Here is a 19864-nt window from a genome sequence, read left to right as displayed (position 1 = left end):
GACTGAACCCCCAGTGAACGGGATTCATGGAGGGAGGGCGGTAATGGGGGGAGGATGGGGAGGGGAACACCCATATCGAAGGGGAGAGGGAGGGGTTAGGGGGATGTTGGCCGGAAACCGGGACAGGGAATAACAATCGAAATGTAAATAAGAAATACTCAAGTTAATAAAGAAAAAAAGAAAAAAAGGAAAAAAAAAAAGAGGGAGCTATATCCCCTGGAACTAGGGTGAGCATAGAGGTGAGCCACCATGTAAGTGCTCAGAAGGAAACCCAAATGCTCTGGAAAAGTAGCTAGTGTTCTGAACTGCTGAGCCATTGCTCTAGTATCAAGAAAGGAGTCACTAAGCCACGTATTTTACTATGGTATTACTATGGACAAAAGCTTTAGTAGTAGTCTATTAAATACCGTGAAGCACACAGATCGCAAGAGACCTACCCAGTCATGTAACGTGTTAGCTCCTAAATCCTGCTAGATTTAAGCAAAGAGAACTAATAGTTAAGCAAACCCAATTGAGGTCTAGTGACAAAAGATAAAACAGGCAATTAATGTTTGTCCTAATTATTAGGGTATGACTTCAGCCCCAGCACAGTGAAGCAGGAAATTTGCAAATGCCATTCTTCTTCTGATAGTTTCCCTACTAGGTTCTCATAATAAGTTGTGAGAAGAAAACAAGTTATTTGGGAAAACTTTCTTCTCTACTTGCTATTTCTTCAATTACTATTCAGAGGTAATAACTAAGTATTTCCAGTTTCTGAGATTGTCTCTCGCGTTCTCCAAAACTGAAAACAATTATCTCCTCAGAAGCATTAGTAGAGGGTTCCCTTCCTGAAAGGCCTAGCATCTTTATAGCATCCCTCCTGGCCTGTAACCTACCTTCATTTGATATAACCAACTAACACCATCTCTTCAGAGGCCTGAGTTCCAAATATACCCATTCCTTAGCCCCTTCCTTTTCTGTTTCCTTAAGCATGTCATTTGTTTCCTTCTGATTCTCTGCTGTACATGCTTTCTACTGTATCTACTGCCCGTATCTGTCTTCCCAATTCTCTACATGACATTCTCTCCACACAAATAAGCACAGATGTTCTTCATTGTAAATGAGGTGACATCTAACTGAACCCGTCAATGAGATGACTGTATAAGGTGGAGATGATTTGATATTCCTCACCTTCCCAGCGTCACACACTAAACTGGAACAGTCCATGAGCTTACATTTGGGCAAACCTGCCATCCTAGAGTCTACCAGTGCGTGATGTCTGCACAGCTTTCTGCAGCTCCCTCTCACTGACAGTGAGTACAAAAGCACAGTACTTCATACTGCTAACCTTCACAATAATCACAACACAAACAGCAAATTACAGTTTTGCTGAATGTAAGTCCCTCATACATTATAAATTTTTTAAAACATTAAGTTGAGCTATAACAAGTTAAAGACTGTCTAAATGCAGTTCATACATTTCTGACTGAAGCCTGATAAAAACTGTATTTTAAATAGTGCTCTTACTCTTCTTAGCTGTAATTTCTGTGTAGTGGGTTTGCTGTGAGCACGAGTGACACAGCATGAATGTGGAAGCCCAATAACAACTTTGTGGTTCAAGAAACCAATGCAGGTTGTCAGGCTTGTACTGCCTAGCAGCAGTCACCATTACTGCCGAGCCATACAACAAGCTCTACTACATCATTTCAGTGAGTTTGAAAGTATCTTCAGGAACTCTCAGGGGGGTTTCCTCAGTTTAGTCCCCTGTCCCCAATTTGTTTTTCCTATTAAAACACAGTATTTTTTTCTCTTACAACTTTTTGGGTCAATTTATGAACATACTATGACAACTCACTACCTCACCTCTAATAATTCTACCATATTCATCCTTGTGCCTCTTAAGTCAAGAAGGATGTAAATCTTTTTGATCAACACAAGGAAGCCCCTTTGGCTCTGGGCAGCAATAAATGAAATACAAGTAATAAATAGGAACGGAAATTAATCATGCAACAAGAGACAATAAGGTTAGCAGAGAACACGGCAATTGGCTGAACATGCATGGGATTTTCTCGTTAATATACCTATTTGTTATATGCTATTAGTCATAAAGTGTGGATACAAAATCTCTATGTAGAAAAATATTCCTGTTCTCAGTAGATATGAGTACACAACTCCACAACTTAATGTGTCCAAAGTCTTACCTTCCTAGGCTATGCTGGGAAAATATTTCACTTAGCCTCTGGTATTCTGAGTTCACTTACATACAATGGAAATAAGCTAGACTGGCTCTCTGAAGCTATGTACCTTACTATGCAATCTACAATTTCTCTTTTTCTACTTTTGTATGTACCCATTATTTAAAAAATGATTGTACAAAGATAAGAAAAAGAGTAGAAAAATCAATCACATAAAGAAACAAAGTAATAAACTTTCTCAACACCTCACAGAACCTCCTCCAAAAGACCATATATTTACCTGCAAAGCAAGACTCAAAATGTACAAGAAAACTGAAATAACCCCTTGCATCCTATCAGATCACAATTAAGGCAGAACTTCAACAACAATGGAAAGGCCACAAAGTCTCTTTTCAATGATAACTTGGTCAGGGAAGAAATAAAGAAATTAATGACTTTCTAGAATTCAATGAACATGAAGGCACAACATACCAAATTTTATGGGACACAATGAAAGTGGTAAGAGCAAAGTTCACAGCACTAATTGCCTTCATACAGATACTGGAAAGATCTCATATGTATACCTGAAAGCTCTAGAACAAAAAGAAGAAAACACACATAAGAGAAGAAGACAGCAGAAAGTAGTTAAACTCCAGGCATAAATCAATCAATTAGAAGGAAAGAGAACAATACAAAGAATCAGCAAAACCAAGAACTGGTATTTGAGAAAATCAACAAGATAGACAAACCCTTAGCAAAACTAAGGAAAAGGCACAGAGACACTATCCAAATTAACAAAATCAGAAGTGCAAAGGGAGAAATAACAGAAAACTCAAGAAATCCAAAAAATTACTAGGTCTTATTTCAAAAGCCTGTACTCCACAAACTAGAAAATCTAAAACGAAATGGATAAATTTCTAGACAGATATCACATACCAAAGTTAAATCAAGATCACGTAAACGAAACAGTCCTATAACTCCTTAGGAAATAGAAATAGTCATTAAATGTCTTCCAACTAAAAACAGACCAGGACCAGATGGTTTTAGTGCAGAATTCTACCAGACATTCGAAGAGCTAATGCCAGTACTGCTCAATCTATTGCACATATTAGAAACAGGGAGCACTAACTATTCATTCTATGATACTACAGAGAACCTGATAGCTAAACCACAAAGAGACGCATCCAAACAGAGCACTTCAGACCAATTTCACTTATGAACACTGATGTAAAATACTCACTAAATGTGTGTAATCTGAATCAAAGACTACATCAAAAACATCATTTACCATGATCAAATAGGCTTCATCCCAGGGAAGCAGGGATGGTTCAATATATGAAAAATACACCAACATAATCCATTATATAAACAAACTGGAGGACAAAAATCACATGACCATCTCATCTGATGCTGACAAAGCCTTTGTCAAAACCCAGCACCTCCTATTAAAAGTCTTGGAGAGATCAGGGATTCAAGGCACATATCTAAACAAAATAATAGCAATATACAACAGACAAACAGCCAATATCAAATTAAATAAAGAGAAACTTGAAACAATTCCACTGAAATTAGGAACAAGACAAAGATACCCACTATCCCCCTATTTATTCAATATAGACTTTAAGTTCTAGCTAGAGCAATAAGACAATAAAGGGAGATCAAGAGGACACAAATTAGGAAAAAGTAAAAGTATCACTATTTGTAGACAATATTATAGTATACATAAGTGATCCCCAAAATTCCATCAGAGAACTCTGGAAGAAGCTGATCAACACCTTCAGCAAAGTGGCTGAATATAAAATTAACTCAAAGAAATCAGTAGCTGCTTTTAATACAAATGATAAACAAGCAGAGGGGGAAAAAAATAGGGAAACAACACCCTTCACAATAGCCACAATTATATAAACTATCTAGGTGAAACTCTAACCCAGCAAGTAAAACATCTTTGCAACAAGAATTTCAAGTCCCTGGCAAAATTAAAGAAGATATCAAGAGATAATCAAGAGATGGAAAGGTGTATCATGTTCATGGATCAGTAAGATTAACATAGTGAACATGGCCCTCTTAACAAAAGCAATCTACACATTTAATGCAATACCCATCAAAATTCAAACACTTTTTTTTTGTTTGTTTGTTTATTTCGATATTTTTTTTTATTAACTTGAGTATTTCTTATATACATTTCAAGTGTTTTTCCCTTTCCTGGTATCCGGGCAAACATCCCCCTCCCCACTCCCCTTCCTTATGGGTGTTCCCCTCCCAACCCTCCCCCCATTGCCGCCCTCCCACCAACAGTCTAGTTCACTGGGGGTTCAGTCTTAGCAGGACCCAGGGCTTCCCCTTCCACTGGTGCTCTTACTAGGATATTCATTGCTACCTATGAGGTCAGAGTCCAGGGTCAGTCCATGTATAGTCTTTGGGTAGTGGCTTAGTCCCTGGAAGCTCTGGTTGCTTGGCATTGTTGTACATATGGAGTCTCGAGCCCCTTCAAGCTCTTCCAGTTCTTTCTCTGATTCCTTCAACGGGGGTCCTATTCTCAGTTCAGTGGTAAAACACTTTTTACAAACCTTATATGAATAACTCTCAACTTCATATGGCAAAAACAAAAAACAACGTCCCCCCACCCCAAAAACAAACCAAACTCAGGATAGCCAAAAAATACTGAACAATAAAAGAACTTCTAGAGGACTCACCATCTCTGACCTCAAGCTCTACTACAGTCATAGTGATGATAAAAACCTGCATGGTATTGGCACAGAGACAGGCAGGCAGATCAATGGAATAGAATTGAAGACCCAGAAATGAACCCACACACCTATGGACACTTTATTTTTGACAAAGAAGCCAAAATCATCAATGGAAAAAAAAAGAAAGCATTTTCAACAATTGGTACTGGTCTAACTGGATGTATACACAGAAGAATGCAAATAGATAAATATATGTCACCCTGCACAAAATTCAACTGCAAGTGAATCAAGAACCTTAACATAAACCTGGATCCACTACACCTAACAGAAGAGAAGTGGTTAAGAGCCTTGAATGCATTGGTACAAAAGACAATTTCCTGAACAACACAGCAATGGCTCAAGCTCTTATAGTTGACAAATGGGACTTCATGAAACTGATAAGCTTCTGTAAGGCAAAGGACACTGTCACCAGGACAAAACAGCAACCTACAGATCAGGGAAAGATCTTCACTAAACCTACATTCATCCAACAGAGGGCTAATATCCAAAATATATGAAGTACTCAAGAAGTTTAACTCCAACAACCAAATAACTCAATTAAAAAATGTGGCACAGAACAAAACAGAATTCCCAACAGAGGAATCTTGAATGGCTGAGAAGCAAAGAACTGCTCAACTACCTTAGTCACTGGGGAAAAGCAAATGGGAAAGACTCTGAGCTTCCACCTCACACCAGTCAGATTGGCTGAGATCAAAAACTCAAACAACAGCACATGCTGGCAAGGATGTGGAGAAAGGGAAACATTCCTCCATTGCTGATGGGACTGCAATATTGTAAAGCCACTCTGGGAATCAATGTGGCACTTTCTCAGAAAACTGAAAATAGTTCTACCTGAAGACCCAGCTACACCTGGGCAGAAACCTAAAAGATGTTCCACCATACGCTAAGGACACATGCTCCAATCTGTTCATAGCAGCTTTATTCGTAATTGCCAGAAACAAAACAACCCAGATGTCCCTCAACTTAAAAAAAAAAAAAGGTACATTTACACAATATTTACACAATGGAAGAGTACTCAGCTATTAAAAACAATGACTTTATGAAATCTGCAGGCAAATGAATGGAACTAGAAAATATCGTCCTGAGTGAGGAAACCCAGATCTAAAAGAACATGTATGGTATATACATACTAATAAGTGGATATTAGCCATAAAGTAAAAAACGCCCATGATATACCGCATAGACCTAAAGAAGTTAAACAAGAAGAAGGGTCCAAGCAAGGGTGCTTATATCACACTTAGACAGGAAAACAAAATAGTCATAGAAGGGAGCTGTATGGAGGGAGGGAGCTAGGGACAGAGAGGGAAGGGGAAGGGCAATGGTGAAGCAGGATCAGATGTAGAAAGGAGAGAGGTCCAGAGGACCAGGATAATGAATAGAAAGCTGCAGCTGCCTGAGGTAGGGGCAAGAAGAGAATATCTAGTAAGTCCCAGAGACCTGGGATAGGATAGGCTCCCAAGAGTCAATGCATCTGACCTTAGCTGAGATGCCTAACAGTGGGGTCATAGAACCTGAAGAGGGTACCTCCTTTAGCCAAGCAGGACCTCGGTGAAAGAATAGGGACACCACCCTACCCATAAATCTTTCATTCCCAAATTTGCCCTGTCTAAGAGAAACGTAAGAATGAAGCACAGATTGAAGAAAAGACCAACCAATAACTGGCCAAACTCAAAACACAACCCATTGTCAAGCAACAATCCCTGACTTATTAAAGATACTCTGCTATGCTTGCAGTTATGCTAGCATAACTGTCTTCTGAGAGACTATGGAGCAGCAGATTGAAACAGAAGCAGATATCCACAGCCAAACATTAGATGGAGGTCGGAGACACTTGATGGAAGAGTTGGGGAAAGGATTAAAGCCCTGAAGTAGATGGGAACCCCACAGGAAGACCAACAGAGTAAACAAACCCAGACCCTTGGGAGCTCTCAGAATCTGAGCCATCAACCAAAGATTATACATGGTCTGGAACAAGGACTCCCCACACATATGTAGCAGACAGGCGTTTCAGTCTTCATGGCTGCCCTATCTGGCCTCAGTGGGAGACAATGTGCCTAATCTGGTAGAAACTTTTTCTGCCAGGGTGGAGGGATACCACACTCTCAGAGGAGAAGAGGAGCAGGGTGGATGTGTATGGGGAACTTAGTGAGGAGAGGACTGGGAGAGGAAGCAGCATTTGAGATATAAATAAGTTAGCTAATTTTTAAAAAGAAAGGACAACCACAAAACGCGCAGAGCCCGGCCCGCAGCAGCTCTCTGGTCCCAAACCCCGTGGGAGAGAGACCTCACCGCCTGATCAAGTGGGCACTCCTGAGGCTGCAGAGCGGAAGACACCACCAACACTGCCCACCCCTGCCCACATGCCTGGCCCAAGAGGAAACTGTATACGGCCTCTGGGTTCCCGTAGAGGATGGCCCAAGAGCAGCAGGACCGCTGCATCTGAGACACCGCCAGAACCTGAAGGGATCTACCTGATAAACAGTTCTCTGCACCCAAATCCCGTGGGAGGGAGAGCTAAACCTTCAGAGAGGCAGACACGCCTGGGAAACCAGAAGAGACTGCACTCTACACACATCGCTGACGCCAGAGGAAAACACCAAACGCCATCTGGAACCCTGGTGCACGGAAGCTCCCGGAAAGGGCGGCGCAGATCTTCCTGGTTGCTGAGAGCTCTTAGGCAGCACACCACGCGCAAACTTGAGCCTCGGGACCACAGGTAAGACCAATATTTCTGCTGCAAGTGACCTGCCTGGTGAACTCAAGACACAGGCCCACAGGAACAGGTGAAGACCTGTAGATAGGAAAAACTACACGCCCGAAAGCAGAATACTCTGTCCCCATAACTGGCTGAAAGAAAACAGGAAAACAGGTCTACAGCACTCCTGACGCACAGGCTTAAAGGGCAGTCTAGCCACTGTCAGAAATAGCAGAACAAAGTAACACTAGAGATAATCTGATGGCGAAAGGCAAGCGCAGGAACCCAAGCAACAGAAACCAAGACTACATGGCATCATTGGAACCCAATTCTCCTACCAAAACAAACACGGAATATCCAAACACACCAGAAAAGCAAGATCTAGTTTCAAAATCATATTTGATCATGATGCTGGAGAACTTCAAGAAAGACGTGAAGAACTCCCTTAGAGAACCACAGGAAAACATTAATAAACAAGTAGAAGTCTACAGATAGGAATCGTAAAAATCCCTGAAAGAATTCTAGGAAAACACAATCAAACAGTTGAAGGAATTAAAAATGGAAATAGAAGCAATCAAGAAAGAACACATGGAAACAACCCTGGATATAGAAAACCAAAAGAAGAGACAAGGAGCTGTAGATACAAGCTTCACCAACAGAATAAAAGAGATGGAAGAGAGAATTTCAGGAGCAGAAGATTCCATACAAATCATTGATTCAACTGTCAAAGATAATGTAAAGCGGAAAAAGCTACTGGTCCAAAACATACAGGAAATCCAGGACTCAATGAGAAGATCAAACCTAAGGATAATAGGTATAGAAGAGAGTGAAGACTCCCAGCTCAAAGGACCAGTAAATATCTTCAACAAAATCATAGAAGAAAACTTCCCTAACCTAAAAAAAGATACCCATAGGCATACAAGAAGCCTACAGAATTCCAAATAGATTGGACCAGAAAAGAAACACCTCCCATCACATAATAGTCAAAACATCAAACGCACAAAATAAAGAAAGAATATTAAAAGCAGTAAGGGAAAAAGGTCAAGTAACATATAAAGGGAGACCTATCGGAATCACACCAGACTTTTCGCCAGAAACTATGAAGGCCAGGAGATCCTGGACTGATGTCATACACACCCTAAGAGAACACAAATGCCAGCACATGTTACTGTATCCTGCAAAACTCTCAATTAACATAGATGGAGAAACCAAGATATTCCATGACAAAACCAAATTTACACAATATCTTTCTACAAATCCAGCACTACAGAGGATAATAAATGGTAAAGCCCAACATAAGGAGGCAAGCTATACCCTAGAAGAAGCAAGAAACTAATCGTCTTGGCAACAAAACAAAGAGAAGAAAAGCACACAAACATAACCTCACATCCAAATATGAATATAACAGGAAGCAATAATCACTATTACTTAATATCTCTCAACATCACTGGCCTCAACTCCCCAATAAAAAGACATACATTAACAAACTGGATACGCAAAGAGGACCATGCATTCTGCTGCCTACAGGAAACGCACCTCAGAGACAAAGACAAACACTACCTCAGAGTGAAAGGCTGGAAAACAACTTTCCAAGCAAATGGTCAGAAGAAGCAAGCTGGAGTAGCCATTCTAATATCAAATAAAATCAATTTTCAACTAAAAGTCATCAAAAAAGATAAGGAAGGACACTTCATATTCATAAAAGAAAAATTCCACCAAGATGAACTCTCAATCCTAAACATCTATGCCCCAAATACAAGGGCACCTACATATGTAAAAGAAACCTTACTAAAGCTCAAAACACACATTGCACCTCACACAATAATAGTGGGAGATTTCAACACACCACTCTCATCAATGGACAGATCATGGAAACAGAAATTAAACAGGGACGTAGACAGACTAAGAGAAGTCATGAGCCAAATGGACTTAACGGATATTTATAGAACATTCTATCCTAAAGCAAAAGGATATACCTTCTTCTCAGCTCCTCAGGGTACTTTCTCCAAAATTGACCATATAATTGGTCAAAAAACGGGCCTCAACAGGTACAGAAAGATAGAAATAATCGCATGCGTGCTATGAGACCACCACGGCGTAAAGCTAGTCTTCAATAACAATAAGGGAAGAATGCCCACATATATGTGGAAGTTAAACAAAGCTCTACTCAACGATAACATGGTCAAGGAAGAAATAAAGAAAGAAATTAAAGACTTTTTAGAACTTAATGAAAATGAAGGTACAACATACCCAAACTTATGGGACACAATGAAAGCTGTGCTAACAGGAAAATTCATAGCGCTGAGTGCCTGCAGAAAGAAACAGGAAAGAGCATATGTCAGCAGCTTGACAGCACACCTAAAAGCTCTAGAACAAAAAGAAGCAAATACACCCAGGAGGAGTAGAAGGCAGGAAATAATCAAACTCAGAGCTGAAATCAACCAAGTAGAAACAAAAAGGACCATAGAAAGAATCAACAGAACCAAAAGTTGGTTCTTTGAGAAAATCAACAAGATAGATAAACCCTTAGCCAGGCTAACGAGAGGACACAGAGAGTGCGTCCAAATTAACAAAATCAGAAACGAAAAGGGAGACATAACTACAGATTCAGAGGAAATTCAAAAAATCATCAGATCTTACTATAAAAACCTATATTCAACAAAACTTGAAAATCTTCAGGAAATGGACAATTTCCTAGACAGATACCAGGTACCGAAGTTAAATCAGGAACAGATAAACCAGTTAAACAACTCCATAACTCCTAAGGAAATAGAAGCAGTCATTAAAGGTCTCCCAACCAAAAAGAGCCCAGGTCCAGACAGGTTTAGTGCAGAATTCTATCAGACCTTCATAGAAGACCTCATACCAATATTATCCAAACTATTCCACAAAATCGAAACAGATGGATCGCTCCCGAATTCCTTCTACGAAGCCACAATTACTCTTATACCTAAACCACACAAAGACACAACAAAGAAAGAGAACTTCAGACCAATTTCCCTTATGAATATCGACGCAAAAATACTCAATAAAATTCTGGCAAACCGAATCCAAGAGCACATCAAAACAATCATCCACCATGATCAAGTAGGCTTCATCCCAGGCATGCAGGGATGGTTTAATATACGGAAAACCATCAACGTGATCCATTATATAAACAAACTGAAAGAACAAAACCACATGATCATTTCATTAGATGCTGAGAAAGCATTTGACAAAATTCAACACCCCTTCATGATAAAAGTCCTGGAAAGAATAGGAATTCAAGGCCCATACCTAAACATAGTAAAAGCCATATACAGCAAATCAGTTGCTAACATTAAACTAAATGGAGAGAAACTTGAAGCAATCCCACTAAAATTGGGGACTAGACAAGGCTGCCCACTCTCTTCCTACTTATTCAATATAGTTCTTGAAGTTCTAGCCAGAGCAATCAGACAACAAAAGGAGGTCAAGGGGAAACAGATTGGAAAAGAAAAAGTCAAAATATCGCTAATTGCAGATGATATGATAGTATATTTAAGTGATCCCAAAAGTTCCACCAGAGAACTACTAAGGCTGATAAACAACTTCAGCAAAGTGGCTGGGTATAAAATTAACTCAAATAAATCAGTAGCCTTCCTCTACACAAAACAGAAACAAGGCGAGAAAGAAATTAGGGAAACGACACCCTTCGTAATAGACCCAAATAATATAAAGTACCTCGGTGTGACTTTAACCAAGCAAGTAAAAGATGTGTACAATAAGAACTTCGAGACTCTGAAGAAAGAAATTGAAGAAGACCTCAGAAGATGGAAAGATCTCCCATGCTCATGGATTGGCAGGATTAATATAGTAAAAATGGCCATTTTACCAAAAGCAATCTACAGATTCAATGCAATCCCCATCAAAATACCAATCCAATTCTTCAGAGTTAGACAGAACAATTTGCAAATTCATCTGGAATAACAAAAAATCCAGGATAGCTAAAACTATCCTCAACAATAAAAGGACTTCAGGGGGAATCACTATCCCTGAACTCAAGCAGTATTACAGAGCAATAGTGATAAAAACTGCATGGTATTGGTACAGAGAAAGACAGATAGAATAGAATTGAAGACCCAGAAATGAACCCACACACCTATGGTCACTTGATTTTTGACAAAGGAGCCAAAACCATCCAAAGGAAAAAAGATAGCATTTTCAGCAAATGGTGCTGGTTCACCTAGAGGTCAATATGTAGAAGAATGCAGATCGATCCATGCTTAGCACCCTGTACAAAGCTTAAGTCCAAGTGGATCAAGGACCTCCACATCAAACCAGACACACTCAAACTAATAGAAGAAAAACTAGGGAAGCATCTGGAACACATGGGCACTGGAAAAAATTTCCTGAACAAAACACCAATGGCTTATGCTCTAAGATCAAGAATCGACAAATGGGATCTCATAAAACTGCAAAGCTTCTGTAAGGCAAAGGACACTGTGGTTAGGACAAAACGGCAACCAACAGATTGGGAAAAGATCTTTACCAATTCTACAACAGATAGAGGCCTTATATCCAAAATATACAAAGAACTCAAGAAGTTAGACCGCAGGGAGACAAATAACAACCCTATTAAAAAATGGGGTTCAGAGCTAAACAAAGAATTCACAGCTGAGTAATGCCGAATGGCTGAGAAACACCTAAAGAAATGTTCCACATCTTTAGTCATAAGGGAAATGCAAATCAAAACAACCCTGAGATTTCACCTCACACCAGTGAGAATGGCTAAGATCAAAAACTCAGGTGACAGCAGATGCTGGCGAGGATGCGGAGAAAGAGGAACACTCCTCCATTGTTGGTGGGGTTGCAGACTGGTACAACCATTCTGGAAATCAGTCTGGAGGTTCCTCAGAAAATTGGACATTGAACTGCCTGAGGATCCAGCTATACCTCTCTTGGGCATATACCCAAAAGATGCTCCAACATATTAAAAAAGACACGTGTTCCACTATGTTCATCGCAGCCTTATTTATAATAGCCAGAAGCTGGAAAGAACCCAGATGCCCTTCAACAGAGGAATGGATACAGAAAATGTGGTACATCTACACAATGGAATATTACTCAGCTATCAAAAACAATGACTTTATGAAATTCGTAGGCAAATGGTTGGAACTGGAAAATATCATCCTGAGTGAGGTAACCCAATCACAGAAAAACACACATGGTATGCATTCATTGATAAGTGGCTATTAGCCCAAATGCTTGAATTACCCTAGATGCCTAGAACAAACGAAACTCAAGACGGATGATCAAAATCTGAATGCTTCACTCCTTCTTTAAAAGGGGAACAAGAATACCCTTGGCAGGGAATAGAGAGGCAAAGATTAAAACAGACATAGAAGGAACACCCATTCAGAGCCTGCCCCACATGTGGCCCATACATATACAGCCACCCAATTAGACAAGATGGATGAAGCAAAGAAGTGCAGGCCGACAGGAGCCGGATGTAGATCTCTCCTGAGAGACGCAGCCAGAATACAGCAAACACAGAGGCGAATGCCAGCAGCAAACCACTGAACTGAGAATAGGACCCCCGTTGAAGGAATCAGAGAAAGAACTGGAAGAGCTTGAAGGGGCTCGAGACCCCATATGTACAACAATGCCAAGCAACCAGAGCTTCCAGGGACTAAGCCACTACCTAAAGACTATACATGGACTGACTCTGGGCTCCAACCTCATAGGTAGCAATGAATATCCTAGTAAGAGCACCAATGGAAGGGGAAGCCCTGGGTCCTGCTAAGACTGAACCCCCAGTGAACTAGACTGTTGGGGGGAGGGCGGAAATGGGGGGAGGATGGGGAGGGGAACACCGATAAGGCTGGGGAGGGGGGAGGGCGATGTTTGCCCGGAAACCGGGAAAGGGAATAACACTCGAAATGTATATAAGAAATACTCAAGTTAATAAAAAAAAAAAAAGAAAGAAAGAAAGGACAACCACATAACTAGGAGTTTAGAACAGAATCGGGCTCAACACACTATCCCACAGGTAACTCTCAAGCAAGTTCACTGTCGTTCTTTTCACAACAGCTAGAAAATGGACCCAAATGTCCTTCAACCCAACAAATGTATGGTGAAACTGTATCACATGTACACTACAGGATGATAAAGAAAAAGAAAACCATGAAATTTTCAGGTAAAGATACAGAACAAGTAAAGATCATATTGAGTATGTTAACTTAAACACAGAAAGACAAATGTCGTGTGTTCTAAGTTGTCTGAATTGCTAGCTGCAAAACTTTTCATGTGTTTATAACCTGGAATAACTGCAGAAACAAGGAAAGAAAAAAGGAACCAATGTGGGGTAAGGAAACAATAGAGTAAAATAACAGGCTACAAGTAATCTGAAGGACTAAATGAGAAAAACATGGGCCTTTAATTAGGAAAAGAGAGCAAGAATTCATAGTATTAACTACCCAAAATACCAATAATACATGGAAACTGTGAATATACATACATATACCATGTAAAGGAATATTTTCCATCTGAGCTGGCAATGTTTCCATGAGCCATAAATTATCAAAACCCCTACATCAGACAGGAGAAGCCCCCTTTTGAGTTGTTGGTCAGGGCTGTCCAAGAGATTCCTAAAACATTACAGACTATTTCGATTGCCCTTAGTTGCCCTCCTCCTCCCCTCACCCCCAAAGACAGAAAGGAAGTCCCTATTGCAGAAGATGCCATGTGTTGACATTTCATCTAGGCTCTGTCCCACAGTTACCTGGCAACAACCAGGTGTGCCTGACTCACTATGAAAGGGGCTGCTTGTCCCTCTTCGCTCTCTTGCTCTTGCTCTTTTTATGCTCTACCCACTCTCCTCCCCCTCACTCTTCTGCCTTCTACTGCCCCGTCAATTCCCCTACACATGTCCTAAATAAATTCTATTCTATATCTTCAAGTGGCTGGTACCTCAGGGGACAGGGAGGCCACAGCATGGGCCCACAGATGCACCACCTTCTCCTACACTGACTGTGTCTCCACCAAACATATTCCTTCGTTCTTTATCTTTTTTATAAAATACAACACCATGCACTTTAGACACAGGACCCAGAGGACTCAAATTGAAAACCTCCTCCCCTTATGGAACTAGAAAGCAAAATTCAAGGTTACAAAGGAGGGAAATTACCACCAGTCTTACTCAGCTATAAAGTCGATGAACCATAACGATGTTCAGCATGGTATAATAACCCTAAGAATACAGTAGTGGTGTACATATCTTGGTAATAACCAACAGCTCTCTAATTGGCTTTTAAGGCCCACTTAACAAGAAAGAAATGCCTGGTACTGAAAATTTAGCCAGCTACTCAGGGCTAATGAAGTTATGGATCTTGGGAGAAAAACCAGCAACTGCCATATTACTAAACAAGCATCCTTTGTAAGCACATTGTAAATGTTTATCATTGTACATGCAGATGAGTGTAGGTCTAACCCTCATTAACAAAATGGTTTCACAAAAGAGACCATTACATAAAACTACAACTGATCAAAATACAGAGCTGTGCAGCCCACTTCCAATTGATGTATACACAACAAAACTTCTGCACCTGAGGTTCAGGGATCATTGAGGACGACAGGGCAGAAAGACAGTCAGAGCTAGAGGAACAGGAAGCTTGTTCGGAGACTGTGTCTCTTAGAAATGTCAGAGGAGCTCTATCCCTCAATTCTCACCAATATGGCTGCCTAAACAACCCGAACAAGAACAACACCAGTAAACAGGATGACATGTGAGTGGAAATTCTAACAAAGTCTCAACCCCAGATGAACTACAGGCAAGGAAGAAATGCTGAGAATGGGAGAAATACTATTCCCAAGAAAAAATCAGCACTATTTGTTATTGTATTACCATGATAACCAGACATGAAAATATAAGTAACACTATACAAACTGATAGGGTTATACTTAGATATTTAGGAATACATACGTACACACACACGTACACACTTTCTCTCCACACACACACACACACACACACACACTTTCTCTCCCCCCCCATACACACACCAACAATTAAAGAAAAAGAGGCCATGGGTTTAAAGAGACTGGGAGGTTAAAAGAAGGGGATGGAGGGAGGAAGGGGAAGATGGAAATGATACATTATATTCTCAAGAATATTCTAATCTCAAGGGAAAAAAAAAACCTAGCTGGAAAGAAATTTAAAAAGAATAAGTTAGGTAAGTTTTCATTTTCTTGCCTCCAGGCAAAAACAAAAAAGAAATTCCCAGTCAAAAATTCCCAGTTAACACTCATCATCCCTGAACATATGGAGAAGATGTACAGTTTGGTCTTCACATGGGCCCCCCAACATCTGGAGAGGAGGCTGTCCCTGACACTGTTGCCTGCCTGAGGATCCTGTTCCCTTAACTGGGCTGCCTTGTCTGGGAGAGGATGTGCCCAGTCCTTCTTAGAAGGGGGAACAAAATACTCACAGGAGGAAATACAGGGACAAAGAGTACAGCAGGGACTGAAGAAAAGGCCATCCAGAGACTGCCCTACCTGGGGATCCATCCCATATGCAGCCACCAAACCCAGTCACTATCGCTGATACCAAGAAGAGCTTGCTGACAGGAGATATGGGTGTCCCCTGAAAGGCTCTGCCAGAGCCCTACTGATACAGATGAGAGTGGTTGCAGCTAACCATTGGACTGAACAAGGGATCATAATGAAGGAGTTAGAAAAAAGACTGAAGGAGCTGAAGGTGTTTGCAATACCATAGGAAGAACAACACTATCAACCAATTAGACCCCATCAGAGCTCCCAGGGACCAAACCACCAACAAATTGGTGCACACAGAGGGACCCATGATCTAGCCACATAAGTAGAAGAGAATGGCATAGTCCAGCATCAATAGGAGGAAAGGCCCTTTGTGCTGTGAAGGCTCGTTTCCCCTTTGTACCAGGGCACTGAGTTCGGAGTGGGTAGATGGAAATGGGAGCGTCCTCATAGAAGTAGGGGAAGGGGAGAGGGGGATGGAAGAAGAACAAGAAAAACAAAATTAAAAACAAAGAGAGAATTAGTTTATGGCTGGCAAGATGGCTCAATGGGTAAAGGGACTTACCTGGGAGCCTGGCCATCCGAGTTATGATTACTGAGAAACACGCTGTGGGAGGAAAGAACCAACTCCTTCCTGCAGGCTCCTGACCTCCACACATGTTCCAGAAGGAACACAACCTCACTCCAACACACATTAATCTCTTTAAGTTTAGTTTCTAGAAGTTATCATATGCCATATGATAGTCATATACATATTCACAGCTATAGATAGAAAGAATTGATATCCTTAAAGAAGTAACAGTCCATATACTAGGTGAGATCATTTACTATTTAGCAGTTACCACTTAGAATAGATTATGCCTTTGGCTACAAAGGCACCTGCATGAATTTATCTTTTAAAATTTTATAATCATATTACAAATATGCCAATTCTCCTTATACTGGCTATTCATTTTAAATTGTACCTATATTGTGATGACAGCCTTAAAATGTTCTAATTTTTAAATTGCAGAACATTTATCCTAAGGAAATGAGAAAGAAAAAAAGTATAGATTTAGCCATTCTTTGTTTGAAAAGAAGAAATGCTGTGGCTTCAAACTGGGAAATCAGTCTTGGTGCTCAAGAGATGCCAACAGCATAAAAAGCAGGTTACAAAAGATGGCACACGACTCTATATAAGTTTACTACACAAGTTTACCTCAACCAAGAGAATGTGTAGACAGGAGGATGGTGCATTCGATTGCCAGATCTCCAAACCCAGCTAAGCAGCAGCCATGGGAAGAGTGGTCATGGAGACAGTAATTTAAAATAGGAGAGTAAGGTAAGTCAACAAACAGGGAGGAGGGAATACCAGGAAGGAGACCAAAGGTAGAAAAATCAGTAAGAAACAAGTGTCTACTGAATTTGATAAATCAGGAAGTATGTGACAAGACCAGGTAACTTGATTGCCAAACCAGTTTCGATGGTGTGGTAAGAAAAGAATTTCAAGTGTGTTAAAATGTAGATAGGAGATGCAGAGGATAAATAAAGAAATCAACCAAAATTCTACTGAAATAGGGAGCAAAGAAACTGAATGCTGCCGACAGATATGAGAGCTAACTGAGGGCTAAGGGTTCTAGGTTCTTGTTTCTTATTCTTTAGTAAAGGGACTAACAGGTACAGTCTGGGGAAGTAATAAGATATGGAGCAAACTGATACAAACACACTCTGACACCACCAGTAAGAAAGAATGACATTCCTTCAGGGAAGAGGAGAGGAAAGCTAAAAAGGAGATAAATATGGGAACGGGTAAGAATTTTCTCTCAGTAAGGTCAGGTATTTTAACAGGGAATACTAAAGTAGCTGATTTGGGATGCAGAATCCAGGGGAAGTGACATGAACACACACTAGTCAGATAAGAGAGGAGATTGGGGTACAAACAGTTGGTGGTGAGTAATCTTGTTTGCTTTTTTAATTGACCAGAAATGTATGTTTTGACATTGTACATCAAAATAATCATGTATGTAAACATATGTATACATACATATTTACATACATATATCACAATAAATAAGGAAATTGGTATATTCATCATGTAATATATCTATCACTTTTGTGATTAAAAACAGTTACAAACAACTGTCAGAAATTCCGAGTGCAGAATACGTTGTTATTAATTATAATCACTGTCCTGAGCTCAGCTTCTTTACTTTTCAGTCGTGAATCTCGGAATAGGTTCTGACAACAGACTGATTACCACTATAAATGGCAGAAGCTGGATAATGATGAGACTATCTGTAAATGTCTTCGTGCTCTTCCAAAACCACTTCTTATCAAAGTAAATGAGAATGCTATTCCATCAATTGTATAATATTAGCTTGAAGACACACCCAAACTTATAATTTTCCTAAAAGAACAATGGTTTTTGAAACTTTCAGAGAGATGTTAGGTAATACAATAGCAGGGTTTTTCTTTTAAATAAAATAAATCTATGGATAAGACATCTAAAGCAGTCAAAGACTAAAAACTGGTGGAATGAAAAATAAATTAAGTTCTTTCTACCGGTTTTGACATATTTGACTATTTTTACAGTACAAGAGCTTTTTAAACATTAGTATGTAGACTGGGGGCTAACAACCACAGTCCTCTAGGTTTTGGTTTTGATTTTGAACTAGCAATGGGCATCCTCGTGTTGAAGCTGCAAAGCTGTCCAAGGTAAAGAGGTAAGACTGAGTCACATACTGTATGAAGCCTCTGCCCAGGAGGAGCCCCTGCTACTCTCTCAAATCCGAGAAGTCGGAGTCTGCTTCAGAACGCTATGCTGAACAGCGGGGATTACCATGACTTACAAGCTCCTGATGTGAGTGAGTCACACCACCACCAAGTTTCAACAAGCAGACCATCTTATTTTATAAACTTCACCGGAATAAATTCATCACCAATGGCAGTCTTAAGAAAAGGAGTGCTAATTAATGACATGAGGACTGGGCATCCGCACACTGAGCACCGCATCGCTCGCACGCCAAATCTAACAAATGCGAGATCTGTCCGTTAACCAGAAAACAAACCCAGCAGCCTGCAAACTGAGAAAAGTATCACTTGACAAAGTTACTAGAGACTATTTTGCTGAGTAATTAAATAAGCTGCATTAGAAAACCAGTTTCTTTTATAAGAAAAAAGGGGAGAGAGCCCCTGGGCAGCACCCCACGAGCAAACCTGAGCCTCGGGACTACAGGTAAAACCAAATTTTCTGCTGCAAGAAAGCTGCCTGGTGAGCTTGGGACACACGGAAGCAGAATTTCTCTAGGACCCAGCACGTTCTGTGTTTAACGGAAGTCCCCCACCCGCGGATCCCGGCCCGCAGCAGCTCTCTGCTCCCAGACCCGGTGAGAGAGAAACCCAACCGCCTGGTCAGGTGGGCACTCCTGAGGCTGCAGAGCTGAAGAGACCACCAACACTGCTCACCCCTGCCCACATCCCTGGCCCAAGAGGAAACTGTATAAGGCCTCTGGGCTCCCGTGGGGGAGGGCCCAGGAGCAGCAGGACCCCGACGGACCCGGAAGGAAACAGACCGGATAAACAGTTCTCTGCACCCAAATCCCGTGGGAGGGAGAGCTAAACCTTCAGAGAGGCGGACAAGCCTGGGAAACCAGAAGAGACTGCTCCCTGCACACACATCTCAGACGCCAGAGGAAAAAGCCAAAGACCATCTGGAACCCTGGTGCACAGAAGCTCCCGGAAGGGGCGGCACAGGTCTTCCTGGTTGCTGCCACTGCAGA

General features: G+C 40.8%; 1 protein-coding gene across 4 annotated transcripts in view; it reads right to left on the bottom strand.

The window, feature by feature from the left end:
* The window catches only part of Rsrc1 (arginine and serine rich coiled-coil 1), a 405987-nt gene that overhangs the window by 255090 nt on the left and 131033 nt on the right, over positions 1 to 19864 (bottom strand). The window lies entirely within an intron of this gene.

Source organism: Rattus norvegicus, chromosome 2, assembly GCF_036323735.1.
Source record: "Rattus norvegicus strain BN/NHsdMcwi chromosome 2, GRCr8, whole genome shotgun sequence".
Classification (NCBI taxonomy): domain Eukaryota; kingdom Metazoa; phylum Chordata; class Mammalia; order Rodentia; family Muridae; genus Rattus; species Rattus norvegicus.
The sequence above is the reverse complement of the archived record's forward strand: the minus strand, read 5'-3'. Positions and strand labels throughout refer to the sequence as shown.